The sequence below is a fragment of the Protopterus annectens genome, chromosome 9.part0, assembly GCF_019279795.1.
Source record: "Protopterus annectens isolate FY-2018-M chromosome 9.part0, PAN1.0, whole genome shotgun sequence".
Lineage (NCBI taxonomy): Eukaryota > Metazoa > Chordata > Ceratodontiformes > Protopteridae > Protopterus > Protopterus annectens.
Window position 1 is genome coordinate 1,454,706,944 of NC_056743.1, and position 12,464 is coordinate 1,454,719,407.

Genomic DNA, 12,464 nt, shown 5'->3' on the forward strand with positions numbered 1-12,464 from the left:
AGTTAACACCTGAACAACTGGACATTGTATGGGCCACCCATACAAATGTCAATTGTTGCCTGCAACATATACCCACAGAGAGGTGATAGGAATGACACCACACACAGGTTAGCAGAAGTGGAAAACATTTAACTGTATACTATTACAGTTCTATATGCCATGTCATATAGCTGTTCAGACACTGACAACTACATAAACAGAGTACTTCAACTGTGAAACAGTTACACTAATACAGTAGCCTGGAAAGGTTCACAACTGTTGCTGTCCAGGCCAAGCCCTTCAAATTGTACAATAGTGAAGACAGACTGGGCCACAGGATACCAAACAATCAACAGTATGCAATGCAGGTGTATAGTTCAGCAGCCTCAATCTACACTCTGTACAAACTCAGTAGGTGGTAAAGACATTATGTGATCAAATGGGTTGTAACTGTTACATAACAAGGCATAACTCACACCATCATGAGCATACCAACAAACAGAACAGTCTATATGGTAGGAGGCAGTAGGATTGCATTACCCCAATTCATGTAAGTAATGTAAATATAGGCAAAGTATTTGGTACTGTACATCCAGATACCTTACGGCAGCTCACCACTGACACCCCACATTTTGTAACAGCCTAGGTCATTTATGGTGCCCCCAGACTGAATAATACAGAGCTATATACCACTGTTACATGCACTGGCCTCTGGAGTGCATAAGGGCACACATGTATTGTGTAGGTGATGCCTACACATATATGGCAGAAAAACAGCAACTTAGCACGCCAAAAGTTTAATGTAGTAAAGCTTTCGGGAATACACCCTTCATCAGTACATATTAAGCAATTAGTTTACAAAACTTTAAATAGAGGAATCAATTAATCACATGATACAGCCAGCCTAATTACTTAAAAATATATACTACAGCAATACATTTCAATACAATAAGACTTCTAAAAACTAGATGTTAATTTAAATTACATTGCACACATATTCTAATTTCAATACACTATTTAAAATAATCCCATTCTATCTAATTATAACTATGGTTTATACTAAAAAAATTTTCAAAGCCTCTCTCTTTGTTTTTTTAATAAAACTGGTTTAAGACTGACAGCATTATTCAAGCCTGGTTTCACATCTGCTTGTAACCTAACTATCCACTCATATTCTTTTAATAACAGTGTATTGTTCATGTCTCCCTTTCTCACTCCCATTTCTACATGTGAAATAACCCTAAAGCTAAACTTATGATTTTCACCCTCTTCTATGATGTGTTTACTTAAGGCATTTGTCAATAACTTTCTTCTTATTTCAGACTTATGTTCTATAATTCTATCCTTTAACCTCCGTGTAGTTTTTCCAACATAGAAGGATGTACATATATTACAGGTGGCTAAATAAACCACCTGCATTATATTACAATAAGTTAAAGCCTTACTATTATAAACCTCTTTACTGATAGGGTGCACATACCTATGTTCACCTTCATATAAATCCTCACAGCAGGTGCAGTTATAACACTTGACTCTGCCCATTCTTTTTTGCTTTGATTTATTCACCTGCTTAAAATCTTTATAAGAGTTTCTGTTTGAGTGTCTCAGAATTCCTATACGCATATAGGGGTCTATCTCCCACAATCAATTGTGATTAATTGATTCCTCTATTTAAAGTTTTGTAAACTAATTGCTTAATATGTACTGATGAAGGGTGTATTCTCGAAAGCTTTACTACATTAAACTTTTGGTGTGCTAAGTTGCTGTTTTTCTGCGGTTCGTCTATATACAGTATTACCAAGGTTATTTTGTCTACACATATATGGCCCCAGCCCCACCATATGTGTGGGGGATACAACAGCAGTGGACTGATGGCAGCAATGGCAGTGTGATATACTCACAGCCCACTACAGAACAATCCCCGACAGCATGACATATGTGCAAAGCTTGGTATGTAGGTGGAGGACAGAGGCTGGAACACAGGCACATATGTGGAAAACTGTTGCCATACACTAAACAAGTTGCTGGTGTTACAGGATAGTCTGCAACATAGGTTCATAGGTAGGTACTAGGCTATCTGCCCGAAGGCATTTATAAGCCTAGTCAGAATGTGTTGGCTTTCACCGCCCCCTTAGATTAGTCCCCTGTGCCTCTGTCCAGCAGAGCCACTGAAGTGATCCCCAGGGTAAACTTTCTGTTTTCCATCCACTCATCAAGGTTTCTTTTGAAGAGTGTTAGTGAGGAGCTCTGCCTAATGTGCAGTGGAAATTTCAATTTTTTCTCTTGAGCACTGGGCACCCACAAATACTTGTCCTGCAACTAAAGAGACTAAATACTAACTAATCCAAATCATCCCTCAGGTCAAGCAGGTCTCTGCCCCCCCATATCAAGCAGTGGAAATTTCAAATTTTTCTCTTGCTCACTGGGCACCCACAGACACTTGTCCTGCAACTAAAGAGACTAAATACTAATGTAGGTGCTTAACTTCCAAGTGTCTAGACAGTAAAATACCTTACTTGCATTAACTTAAACAAATGTTAGTGAGTGTATTAGTACATTTCTGCTGTATAGTTCCTTAGTCAAACCTCTGTACTGATGAGTACATCACCAGGAATAAACAGCTGTATATTGCTCTCCAGTTAGTGTTCCCCCTAACTAAAGTCAATTTTCTTTTGAGAATTACTCAAATCTATAAAATAGCATTTCATTTCCTCTCCTGTTTCATCTGTAACTAACCCCAGCTTTAATTCTATATCCTTTTAAGAATGTCAGAAAATTATACTCTATGCCCATAACATAGTCTATAACATAGTGCATACATGCAGCTTAAATTACAGTTAAAATTTCAGTTTAACATATAACAATTTAAGCTAACACTACATACTTACCAAAGCCTAAAGAAACACTTGGAGTCAGTGTTAGCCTGCTTTGCTCGCCCTCGCTGCGCTCAGGCTTGCTCCGCTCCCCTCCCTGCCCCGTATTTCCACCCACCCCAACTACTTCTACTTTTATTCTAACCCATAATCACCTGACCAGTAGTCCAACCCCTAATTCCCTAACAACTACCCCAACCCACTCATCCTACCTACCTCCCCCCACCCCAATCTAATTACATCCCACACTGAATCCACTCCCAACACATTCCCAGACAACACAACTCTACCCTCACACACAACCAACCAGGAATCCTAGTCGTACTTCTCACTCAAAGTAGTATCATGTTACCCACATTCACACCCCTATCACTAGCTCTACTATCGCTAACCTTCCTAACTTCCTTACAAACAGACCTACCGCTGCACAACTACTATCACACTACCCACACTAGCCCACCCTCTCAAACCCACTCAGACTTCTACATCTGCCCTACAATCATAAATCTTACAACCACATATTACCCACCCTCTCAAACCCACTCAGACTTCTACATCTGCCCTACAATCATAAATCTTACAACTACATATTGCTCACTAACAAAAATGACATCATCTCACCACATTAAGAAAAACTCTCATAGACCAAGCTCACAAATAATTAATATTAAAAAACACATACTGACACTCCTTCAAACTCTGCTAACCTCTGGTGACATTCACCCAAATCCAGGTCCCCTCTCAACTAGACAAACATTTGACCTGCTAATCCCAAATCTCAACATAAGAAGTATTACCAACAAGCTAACATACCTGCATGCATTCATAGCCCACTACAACCCTGATATACTCGCCATTACAGAAACCTGGCTTAAACCCAGTATCCAAGATGAAGACTTTCTTCCCCCAGAGTATAATACACTTAGATCTGATAGAACAAAGAGGAACAGAGGAGGAGTAGCCATTCTCTTTAAAAACACCCTTAACCTCCAGCTCCTGCACACCACACCACCCACTTTTCAAAATGTTAAAGTCCTATTTTCTGTCCTATCCATAAGAAACACCAAGAAGATCAATATAATATGTTGCTACATACCTCCAGGCAACAACTTGCTCATAATAGAAAACTCCTACACCGGACAAAGGGCAATTTACCTCAGGAAACAATCCTACTAGGAGACCTTAACACTGACTGGGCAGCCTGTAACTCCAGCAGCCCCTCTACTCATATCAATCTATATGGGTTCTCTCAACTAATTAAATAACCAACTAGAATAGATGAGAAAACAAAGAGAATCCATACTGGACTGGACACTAACCAACTATCCCAAACAAAACTATACAGTAGGCTGTCTCCCAGATGATTTAAGTGATCCATCTCCCCACCTTCCTACTCCAGAAACACTCCAATCACCCCAAACCAGTAGTCCACAAATTTGTACAAGATGACTGTAACCTTACCCCACGATACCTAAATACTGTCCTAAGCCACTGCAACTGGAAACCACTGCAGACACTTAGGTTAGACCAGGCAGTAGACTACTTCAATACTACCTTCTCTAACATCCTTAATAGTCTAGCTCCCAGCAGAAAGATCAGAGTTAAAGCCAACTAAGCACCCTGGCTAAATAGGGACACCAGAGAAGCTAGAGATAAAGCCTGGAAAATCTGGAAAACTGACAAAACCCCTAGCTCCAGACAATACTATCAACAGATTAGAAACAAGACCAAGGCTGAATCCAAAATAAACAAACAATACTATTTTCTTAGCGCCCAAAGAAAATATTCAAATAGTCCACAAAAATTCTGGCATGCCATTAACTCCCTACTAAAGCCAGGCAAAACCACAACCTCAGCACCCATCTCTACTAACAATACCCTAGACATAGCTTCTCAATTTAATAACCATTTTGCTAAATCCATCTTAGCCCTGTCCAGTCAAATAACCAAAAGCAGTCTACCTCAATCATAACCTAACCTATCCCACACCACCCTCTCTTTCAGCATATCACCAGTGCCCACCTCAACTATCAAAAAAAACTCCTCCTAAAACTAAAGCCAACCACACTAGCAGATGATAACAAACCTGCTTCATACCTAAAAATGGCTAGTGACTCCCTATCATATCCTGTCTCCATCCTTATCAACCGCTCCATACTAGAATCCTACATACCCAAACTCTGGAAAGTAGCTCACATCATTCCTCTCCATAAAGGAGGTAATTCTTACGAATTCTAAAGCTACCGACCTATTGCCATCCTTTGCCCTTTATCCAAAATTCTTGAGAAATGCATCCACTTGCAAGTGATGACATTTCGTAACACACACAATCTACTATCTACCACACAACATGGTTTCCGTCCACATCACAGCACTACCACAGCTGTTCTATCCTTCACTAATTATATAAACCTTCACAGGAATGATAACAAATACGTATCAGCCATTTTCGTAGACCTCTCAAAAGCATTTGATACAGTCTCCCACTCCATTCTACTAGACTCACTAACATCATTATCCTTCACCTCCTCTACTATAGCCTGGTTCAGAAGCTACTTGTCTGACAGGCAACAATCAGTCCAGTGGAAAGGAACTCTGTCTACACAACTTCCAGCCACCATAGGAGTCCCACAGGGCTCTATACTGGGCCCGCTATTGTTCTCTATTTTCACAAATAACCTCAAATGCTCTCCACAACATGCCACACTCATACAATATGCGGATGATTCATCCCTGATCTGCTCCGCCTCATCTCCCACCACTCTACATACACTCACTCAAGATACCTTTATCTCGGTAGAAAAATGGATATTGGGTATCCAACTAATTCTAAATCCCAAAAAGACAAAACTGTTACTATTTACCCCTAATAGATAAAAAAAACCTCTCCTTTACCATAACATCTAAGGACGGCACCACCATCTCCCCTTCTAACCACACCAAACTTCTGGGCTTTGAAATAGACAATAATCTCCACTTTGATGTTCACATCTCACATACCATAAAATTAGTACACAAAAAAACTAGGCTCCCTATACAGGCATAAATCCTTTCTCTCGCAAAAAGCAAGAGTCACTCTTGCACAAAGCCACTTCCTCTCAACTGTATTATACGCAGCACCAATCTTTACCCAAATCATACAATGTGACCTAGAGAAACTAGAATCATGCTACAATAAAATAGCCAAGTTTGCTACTAACTCAACCTATGGAACCCATCACTGTGCTGCACTAAAAGAACTAAAATGGCTTGAGCTACCACAGCTACATAACTATCACCAGCTGGGCACAGCCTACAATATTCTCAAATATCCTGAAAAAAGAACCCTCATTATCCAACCTACTTACTATCTATACTGCAAACCGGTACCTAAGATCCAGTGAAAAATCTCTCCTCTCCATCACCAAGGCTAACAATAATGCAGGGAAAGTGCTCTACTCCCACACTGTTGCCAGAAATTGGAACTCTCTTCCCCTATCCCTGTCCACTGCCCCCACCACATCCATATTCAAAAACTCCCTCAAGTCACACCTTCTTACGTGGTTATGCCCTTGTATCACATAACCCTACCCATACTACTATTAACTCCCCAAATTCCTCTCTGATCACATGCTGGAGCTCTGATCCCCTGTAGGCTTGGTCATCTGAAAGGGTACTTTTAACTGTAGAATCTTACTTGATATATTTTCTTCTCTTACCAGTGTATAATTGACATTCTTTTTACCCATGATCTATATCTTCTTTTACCTGGAGTGTTTTTATTAATTTCTTGTTATTTTACTATGCTCAGCATACATGATGTAACCTGTTTTGTGCATTATGCTGGATGTACTGTATTTGTATAACTTGATGTTGGAGCTTTTCTCCCTGGGCCTCTGCTGAAAATGGACCTGGTCCAGTCAGAATTTCCCAGATAACAAATGTAAAATAATAAATAAATAAAAATAAAATAATAATGTAGACTGGAATCTTGTTCGAAAGCATGGGAAGTCTCTGGGACAGGAATCTATCCCTCCAGCACATCCTATTTATTGTTGTAGTGAGGTTTAGATCCCATGTGGCTCAAAGGGATAAGGCTTTCTTTAGGTGGAACATGTCCATCAATTCTGGGTTGGACATGGCCTTGTATGTCAGGCAGAGATCACCTCTGAGTAGGCGGTATGCAACTGAGTACAGCTGGAGTTTCTTCAGTCAAGCTGCATATAGGGCATCTGTTTGAGGCCAGTGATCCTCTTGGTGAGGTACTTCTGTGGTCTTTCCAGCTGTTGCAAGTGTCTTGTAAGATACATCCCAAATGGGGCATTGTACTCTATGATGGGTCTGATGAGTGATGAGTAGAGGGGCACAATGACCTCTTTTGATCTGGATGCAAACCCTTTTGTGATTAGATGGGCCACATAGAAGGATTTTCTAACCACTTTGGCAATGTGATTATCAAAGGTGAGATTACTATCTACTTGGGTCCCCAGATCCCTTATTATGTCTTCCTTATTTAGGGGACTACCACCTATGTGGTAGTTTGGGGGTACTTTGTTTTTTCCAAAGGGGATGACTATGCACTTTTTGGCATTTAGCTTGAGGCCATGATTTTGACACCAGGTATCTGTCTCAGTGAGACCCTTTTGGAGGATGTCTGTGTCAGCTGGTCAGTCAATTATAGCCCCTAGTTTGCAGTCATCTGTGAACTTTGTTAGCAGTAGTCCTCCTGTGCTTGCCTGTACCTCTAAGAATTATATGCCAAACAGGAGGGGTCCTAGGACTGAGCCCTGGGGAATGCCACTTTTAACTGGTTTAGAGTCAGACCAATCTCCTGCAACTCTCATCATGTGGGTTCTGTCCATGAGCCAGTTGGCAACCCATCTTGTGATGTAGGGATTTATGTTCAGGCTGGTGAGCTTGTCTATAATACCAGAATGGGGAATGGTGTCAAAGGCCTTTGCGAGGTCTAGGTAGGCTGTGTGTACCACCTTTCCCTCATCTATAGCCTTGGTAACTGTCTCAAATATGTCCACCAGGTTTAGGAGGCATGATATGTCCTTAACAAAGCTGAACTTGGTAGGGCCCAGTGTTTGGAGGTTCCCAATGTCTCTGTTAATGAGTTCCATGATGATGCGCTCTATAGCCTTGCAGACCAAGCTAGTCAGGCTTATAGGGCAATAGTTCCCGGGGTCTGTTGTGGCTCCACCTTTGTGGAGCGGAATATCCATTGCTGTGTGCCATTCTATGGGTGCATAGCCTGTGGAAAGACTGAGTTTGAACAGTGTGTTTAGGTGAGGGGTTAGTTCATCTTTGAGCTCATGTAGGACGCAGCCTGGGACACTGTCCGGTCCCATTGATGCTGTGTTTTTGGCTTTGGAGAGGGCTGTTTTAACCTGACTGTCTGTGATTTCAGGGACGCTACATTCTTCTGGTATGGTTATGGGCCCTTTTGGGGGTGAGAGGGGGATGAGGTTTGCACTGAACCTGTCTGCCAGGATGTTGGTGATATTGGTTGGTTTAGTGTATTTTTGTGCCATTCTGCACTAACTCTGAGCAGATCTGAGCATTGCCACTTAGATTCTTGAAATAGCTAAAGAATGCCTTGTGGTTATCTTTATAGTCCTTGGCAATTTTTCTTTTGAAGATTGACTTGGATGATTTTATGAGGGATTGTAGTTTCTTGCTGATACTGATCAGGGATGTCTTCCCTTCTTGGGATTTTACTCTTTTCTGTACTAGTTTCCTCCTTCTATTGTATAGCTTGTTTATGACAGGAGTCCACCAGACTGGGTTTCCTTTTCTTGGTGGAGTGAGTCTTGGTTTTGCTTGGCATGGCACAATCCATGCATTCTTGTAGGTTCCCGTGGAATGTATTAGTAAAGGATTTTGCAGCTTGGACAGCGTTATCCATCAGCATGGGGGCTTTGAAACTTTCCACTTCGTCTTAAGTAATGTGAAGTTTGCTTTTGAAAAGAATTTCACTGTGGTTTCCTTGTCCAGGGGTGGGGGCAGAATGTGGATATCCAAAGTGATTTGTTTATGGTCAGATCTAACCAGTGAGGGGTTGACCTCCGGTGAGGAACACCGGTCGCCCATGTTGGTGATGACCAGGTCCAATATGTTGTCCCCTCTGGGAGTGTTGACAAGTTGAACCAGGGAGTTTGAGTTTAAAAATTCTAGGAAATGTTTGGCAAGGGACTTAGTACTTGAGTAGTTCTCCCACTTAATGTTTGGGTAATTGAAATCATGCAATATTAGGGTGTTTGGTAGGACCCTTATGTTTCCCAGTGTTTCCAGAAATGTGAAATGAGGGACCTGGGACATGGTGGGTGATCTGTAGAAAGCTACAATTTGAATTTCAGTTTTGCCCATTGTTAGTTGCATGTGGATGATCTCTGAAGCATCATGCTGTGCCACTAACCTGGAGGTGTGGGTATCCTTGATGAATATGGATATACTCCCACATTTTGTATTTTGGTTTGGGTTCTGTGGCCGAAATGTATGGTATGAGTTGTAGCCTGGTAGTGCCAGGGTGCTCTCTGGAGCCTTAAACCAGGTTTCTGTTACTGCACATATAGATTTTCTCCATACTGAGGAGTGCCTCAAGTGCATGCATTGTGAGGTTTAGACTTCTGGCATTGACATACCCTTAGTCAGGGAAAGAAACTTAAATGGATGTAGCCATGTACTGATAGCACTCAACACACACACTGCCAGTGTAATATCTGAAACAGGACCTGTGTGGTGGACAAACAAAACATGATAGGCATACCTCTGTCCAGCAAGAGGATAGGCCACAGTTGTGAGCTATGCAGACAGACTGCATTCAAAGGTGAACTAGTATTTATACACACACACACACACACACACACACACACACACACACACACACACACACACACACACACACACACACACACACAGCCTGTAACACCAGTATTATACAAAGCATAACACAACTCTACTAACAGTCTGTCTGTAGTTCCTGCTCCTACTACAAATATGTGGCTGCCCTGAGTGTGCCGGTTCTCCAGTAAGAGGTATTGCTACCTGCTGTCTGTAATACTGATGCCCACACAGAAGAAGGATATCCAGCACACAGGAAATGTAAAGGGACCATGCCCACATGATGTAGGGATTTATAGTGGGTGGTTGCTATGACAGTGGTAATTCAAAGTTCAACACGTGTAATCATATATATATATATATATATATATATATATATATATATATATATATATATATATGGCTATCTGGATAAGTATATGTACATATATTTCCACCATATGTCCTAGACATGGAGTGTAGCCCTACCCCAGCCCCTATAGTCCCAAAGACATAGTGCAAAAGGATGTCAGGTATGTATAGCAGGTATATTAGTAGACTGTTGCTACTGTCATTGGGATTGTCTTGACATACATGGTGCATGTGGGAGGTCACATCTGCTTATAACATGTTTGCCATTGGCTACTGACAGACATCCTTAGGACATCATTGTAAAGTACTGCTGCTAGCAAGTAATGCACCTGTGGACTGCAGCAGAGATATTGGTCAATATATGTGGAAATTCTGACACACACTCTGTACAGTCCAGAGGTATACACATAAGTCCTTAGTGCACAACATGTGTACCATGCCTAACAATATGGATGTAGACAGCCATGTAGATGGGTATAACACATAGCACCTGTTATACATTTGCCACCATAGGTTATGCATTCACACACTCCTGTCTGGCCTAACACATAATGACCGGTGATACAGGGGTGCCATGGCTGCATACTATCCACTAGATATTGACATACATCTGTACAGCATCCCACTAGTCTGCCTGACATACATGACTTTTAAGGGAGGCCCAGCAGAAGTACATCTGGCAAGTATCTGCACATGACATCTCACTAGGTAAGTACACTAAGCTGCTAGGCATGTAATAATGCACTGTGCAGGCTACAGGCAGACTGGCTCAACACTGACCTACATCTCTTATGGGGAAATGCACATGCACCTGTATATATAGCAGGCTCAACAGGCATGTCACAGCACAGGGTAAGATACACCTGTGTGAAAGTGCATAACCACAACCAATGTGAACACAGCCACAGCCACATATGTTAAGCTAGCATAATATTACAGTATATGGTCTATCTGTTCTACACCATCCTCATATGTGCCACTCCCAGACTGACCCTACATATACTGGGCTGACTGACCCTACATATACTGGGCTGCTACACAGTTTGGCCTGATTGCTGTCTGCGGTATGGGACATGTGTGTGTATGGCCCTACAAACATGAATGCCAATACGGTACCATACAGGGGGGCAGCATGTAACATCAGATAGGAGGGGAACTAGAACAATGACATCTACCACAGTCTATACACAGGATAAAGTACATATTATCAATACATACACTGTCGACATTCACCATAAGTACACATACCTCAGTACTGTACAAACATCCACAGAATGTCCAGGTTATGTCATGAAATATAACCCCTATTATACATAACGTGTAGCAGTCTGATATATCACTGGCTTGTTATCAGATATGATAATACTAATTACGGTGTACAGCACATATGCACAACTTCATGCACGACATATGTACAAAGGTTGACAGAGGTGTGGCTGGAAGCACATACACAAGGCCAGTATTGACATGTTGCTGTGATAACCTCATACATTAACTGTTGTAATGGGGTTTGTTGCAACATATGTCCCATGAGGCATATGAAGTTAGTAACTGTCACGGCCTTCCCCATCAACAGACTGCAATCCTCACACTACCTTCTGCAGTCCACAAATAGATGCCCCATGGGTAACACATGAAACCAAAGGCACAACACTGCCCAGTCTGCAGATGCGGATTCCTCATAAACATGGAACTGACATGGCAGGTATTGAGACATGTATGACAGCCATATCCACACAAACACTGTTAAACCAACATTACTCCAAATGCAGTATAGCAGAGCTTACAGTCTGTAGTCAGGTCAGGCACATCTCCCTCCTGTTTGTTGCCTTCTTTCTACAGTGTATGTTGTTAGAGGTAAATCCCCAATCCATCAGAGATGCTGTTTGCCAAACAACAAATCAAATTCCTGCTCACAGTGAATGAAAAGGGCCAACACCACCATGATGTTCCTAGATATTGGAGTGTCTTTCCATGCAATTGGCTATGGGAATGTTAGCACAGCTGTTCCACATGCAGTCAGCTAGGGGAGGGCTGCAGTTTGTGCAGAGGCCATCAACTGATTATGAGCATCACTTACAATACACATGCTGCTGCCTAAGCAAAGCAGGTGTGGGTCTCCACATCCACTGGAGAGGGAGTGGTTGAGGCAGACAGAGGCAAATACATGTCAGGGAGATGTGGGAGAGTAAAACTGAAGCATGTTTGTGTCACACACCTGCCAGCACAGGGTATCAAACCCCTAACAAACATTTAGTGCGACCATAGTTCAATGCTGTTACTGGATGCGCCACATGGGTTACCTGTTGTGGAGCACTCAGAACATATATGTGATGGTGAGTGACATCTGCAACAGGAATATGGTAGATATACGGTAGGTGATGTACACGTTCCTGTCCGCATGAACAGGTGCCAGCGTCAACACAGCCACACTCT